Below are 5000 nucleotides of genomic sequence, written 5' to 3'. Positions count from 1 at the left end.
CATTCTCAACGAATCCATAAGAAGTGATTCCAATTTTTTTCATCGGGTCCGGGTGAGAGACCAAAGATCTTGAGCGACCGATCCGGCAGAACAACTCAAAAGATAAAGAAGTATCGGTTAATTCTTCTGCTCGTTCCAAGTTCGAAGTACCATTTGTACAAATAAGAATCCCCTTCCTTACATGATTTCTTCTTCATATAGATAGATATAGGGATCTATGGGGCAATTACTTAGAAGTACATTTTGTGCAACACCCTTCCTATCTATAAAAAGGACCCATGATCCTGAACCGATCTTACCTGGGATCGCAAATCCCAGTTTGTCTATGAAAGCTGATCTAATTGTATTAGTTTCTATAATTGATTTCTTCTGTGTAATACTAATTGATAGGGCCTCATGATAAGTACTACAAGATTCCGTGCTTGGAACCATGGTTATGGCCCGAATACGTTAGTATGGAACATTTTCTTTTCCAAGTGGAATCCCCTAGTATGATGAAGAATGAAAAAAGGCTTTCTTGTTGTGAATAAGAAGCCTTCGTATCTTAATGCATGTATTTATTATTCGGGAGCTATTAGAGCGGGATCACTTTTTGGGGATATGAGTTCGAAGCAATAACAAGAATATTTCTAGTGGAACATCTTTCCAAATCCCTGGAGAGATAGTTCTCTAATAGGACCGAGGGATAAGTAATTCGACTCATTCACATACAGATCATGAATGTTTGGAATCCATATTATGCAAGGAGACATTGCTTTTGCTAATTCGAATTGAAGGTGATATCAAATCGGTCTATTTTCGGCGTCATATACATAGTTAGCACATTCGTCATAGTTAGCAGCTCCGTATCAAGGTCATCATCAATATCGTCACTATCATCAATATCGATATCGTCACTATCATCAATATCGATATCGTCACTATCATCATATCGATACATCAATAAGATAACCTTTAGGCTTGTCATCCAGGAACTTGTTCGGAAATACCGTAATGAAAGGAACATAGAGTTTGTCGTTTAGTATTTGACCAAAATAGGATCGTCCAGTTCCTATAGAAACCTATCACTAAAATACCCCTAGAAGGGGATAGGGCTAAGCGGAGCGAAAAGGGTTTTCCATGAGATGGAAATGAAAACTATTAGCCCACACGAGGTTTGTGAATAAGTGATTGTTGATAATGAGCAAGGAATATCCGTCTTTCTGCTTAAACAGGATCTATTGAACTCATAATTCATTAGATACTTTTTATGAATGTCAACTAGTATCGTAAGTAAATTGATCCGGTTGTTCAATCATTTGATAACCAGAGTCATTCTTTGATAAATGATCACTATGAGTCAGACTCAATAGAATTTGCCTTTTTTCTGTCGTTAGGGGAGAACTGAACCAAGAATTCTCTTTCTCATCATCAATCGAATCACTGTTCGCGACCCAGGATTCTATTTTATCATCAATCCAATCACCGTTCACGTTTTTTCTTTTTTATCATGAATAGATCTCTTTACTTGTCGACTTAGATGTTCGTATTTCTCGAAAAAGTGATTCGATTGATGGGATTTGGTATGATACTTATGAATCGATGAGATTGATATTCAAATATTTCTTCTTAGAACGTATTGATTTGACCCCATAAGCGGGACCACCACCCAATAGCATGTTGCCACCAGAAGCAGAACCCCGTATTTTCTTCCAGAGAATCTCCTAATTGTTCCAGAGCAACTAGAGGAGATTCTTTAACCAGAAAGAATTCAGTTCAGATGTAGGATACCTATCCAGAAGTTTTCGCAACCAATCAGTGTATGATGGAATCATCAAAGATTGATCTTTTCTAACTCTGTCTGTAACTCACTAGAGGCTGGGAAACAAAGAGAAGGATGTATACGAACGAGATATCCAGCAACAAGAAGAAGGAAAAGGATTGAATAGAGAACTCCCGAGCATTTGGTTGATCTCAGATGTGTCCATATCAATGGAACGGGTGACTCATTATTTCGATGAATTCATTTCTTCGGACAGAAGAAGATTCTGTAAACACTTCTCGAAATCTCACTTATTCAGAGTCCATCGTGGAAGAATTCTTCTGAGGAATTGGCCATGCTGATCCATGCATAATATCATGAAAAATGGATACAAATTTTTGACTGCTACTTAGTATCGGCGATGGGTCTGGAAAAAGTATCTAAAAGGGTAAAATTTAGATATTTGCACCCTGTCGAAGTAAGGAACCATGGCATATATGTTTGGAACAGATTCCATTTTGAGAGATTTGAAAAAAGCACTATCTCGTTGAAAGATTCTATACATCTGCCGTTTCTCAACGCATTTCTTTAGACAAAGACTTCCGTTTTTTCTCTTTCCGGATGGTAAAATTTCTCAGAACATGGAGTGTGAATCAAACCCATGTTTGAATTGAAAACTGAGATACTGATTACAAGTTCTTCCCTTCTGATTCAGATAGATTCATATCTGAAAGAGGCTGACAATAAGTTCTTTCAAAATTGACTATTTGTTCCTCTGTTAGAGGTGTTGCAGAAATGTCTGCGATCGAGTAAATAGCTCTACGAACGAATGGATCGGATCGAAATGGAAAGATTTGTACAAGTTATACGTTTCGTCACCACTTTTGTGGAAATCCTTAGGTATGAATATGTCAGATACCCGTGACTCGATTGGTGAAATAGTCTCCCTCTCCAAAAAAATATGTTTTTTTTACCGACGCACAAAGAAAATATTTGTTGCGAATGAACAAGATATTGAGGAATTGTCCATATGTAAGATCATAATTATTGATACGGGTCTTTTCCACATAAAAAGGGAATCTTTGTTACAATAGAACCAGAAGTGATGTGGATCATTCAGGAATCGAAGTCGATTTGCTTTATAAAAAGAGATATCAATGAACTTCTATGAAATGGTTTCACGGGATTCAGCCAATGTCTCGATCCTGGATATCATTGAGAAATAGGAATCCGTGTTATCAAAGGATTTCCTGCGATTATTTCTAGTATGGAATGAGTCAATCATCCACTTTGGTATCTTTTGAACAAAATGTAATATTGTTCCTCCATTGATCAAGAATTTCGGTCTTTGGGAAGTATCATGATCATCCAATAAAATAAAAGGGTTTCAATTTATTCAAATGAACGATTTGAACACCTATTGATTCTAACAACTGATTGCAGAGTTGATCATTCGGACCTTTCAATTCATAGATGTGGATCTCGGACCTATGAATGGGGATATTCCCGATACTCACAAGAAAAGGGGAAGTGACTTGGACAAAAGGGAAGTGACTTGGACAAAAAGAGAATGACTTGGACAAATCTTGTTTGTCGATAGCCTCGGACCAATCAATCGAATATTGATTAATACGTAATCGATTGAACACTACTTGAAAACGGTTCTCTGTTCAGAAACGAAATGTTCCAAATGTTCCTGGAAATTTTGCTCCCATTGGAACATTTGTATCTATATGCATCAGGATCCCGATTCATGGATCTCTCGGTTCGAGAAATAAGAGGATCAAACCATTTTCTTCTGACTCTTTTTCAAATTCGATAAATGTTGGTTGATCGTATATTTCATTATAGTTATATGATTCAGAGTATCATTTCCTATTCGATCCCTTTGAATTCCATATTCGAAGTTGCGATCGGATCTATTCATTAAAAAGAATCGATCGATACATTTCTATGTACCCATAGGTGCTATATTGGATTTGAATCAGATTTCGGATCAATCTATATTGATTGACTGCCTCCATTATGTTGTTGCTAGCAAATACCGCTGTTTTTAGTTTTGGATCTTCCAAATCATTCCCGCAGTAGATCCGGACCGATTTTTTTCTGATCCTTCGATAAAAAGATTCATTCTCTTCATAAAAAGAGGAGGTAGAACCAATAAAGATTTCTTTTTCGATTCATCTCTGGAGTTGAATACCTCATTCAAGAATTTTTTTTTTGATCCAACCGTAGGAATCAATAGAAAAGGCAATCCCCTTGATACACCAGATCCGGCTCGGTTATTGATAGAGTGAATAGATCTGCCATTTCTTGAAATCTCTCTTCTGATTCAAAATCGTGGTGTAACGTGTATCCCCCTTTGTTCCGGTCATGGAATAGATGAAATAAATCAAAAATGGATTTTTTTTCAAGAATGAAATCTTATTGGAACTGTCCATATCCGGTTCATCCTTCGGAACCATATCACATCCCGGATCTGATGAAATAGGATGAATTGAGGCGGTATTTTGTAAATACGTAATTATCTTGAATATATCAACCATTTCTTTATTTTCCGATCGCCTGGAAGGACAAAAGAAACATCTGTTTTTTCTTCAAAAATTTCTGATCTCTAGTGGACCTCTCAGTAGGATTCGAACCCAGATGAAGTTCTGACCATCTGTCAGAGAAAAAAGAACGAATTGATCTTGTAGGATTCCCAAGAAATTCTTCGATTTCTTCCGGAAGCAGATGATTATTCATCTGCTTCTCACGTTCCGTGAATAGCCGGGACATGAGGAAGATCCAAAAAGGCATTTCGGGAATCGATCTGATTCTATCTCTGTTCGTTCCGTTTGAAGAAAGGAAGGATCCAAAGAATCGATCTTTCTTTTAGTTGCTGAATCTCTGTTTGATCGATCAATGTGGATATTCCGAATCCTCATTTCTAATGGAATCGAAATGATCTATGGATTGATCAGAAGATCCTTTCAATTGGCTAGAATCCCTTACTGAACGAAAATAGATCTTGTGGAATCATATTGAATATTTGACATACATTCCGTACCTTGCTAAAAAACCGATCCTTGTTTACCAACCACACATGTCTAACCAAATCAAATTCTCTCTCGATACGTTCCTCAAAAAATCCGATTCGTGCTGATTCTTCCCCCAACTAACGAAGAGATCTTGGCGGAATTGCCACATATGAAATTGAGCACAATTTTGCAAAGAAATACCCCACTTGTTTCTCGAGAAGAATGGGAAACATGCTCAA

This window comes from Elaeis guineensis, unplaced genomic scaffold, assembly GCF_000442705.2.
Source record: "Elaeis guineensis isolate ETL-2024a unplaced genomic scaffold, EG11 Super_Scaffold_1000265, whole genome shotgun sequence".
Taxonomy (NCBI): Eukaryota; Viridiplantae; Streptophyta; class Magnoliopsida; order Arecales; family Arecaceae; genus Elaeis; species Elaeis guineensis.
This window is presented reverse-complemented; position numbering follows the sequence as displayed.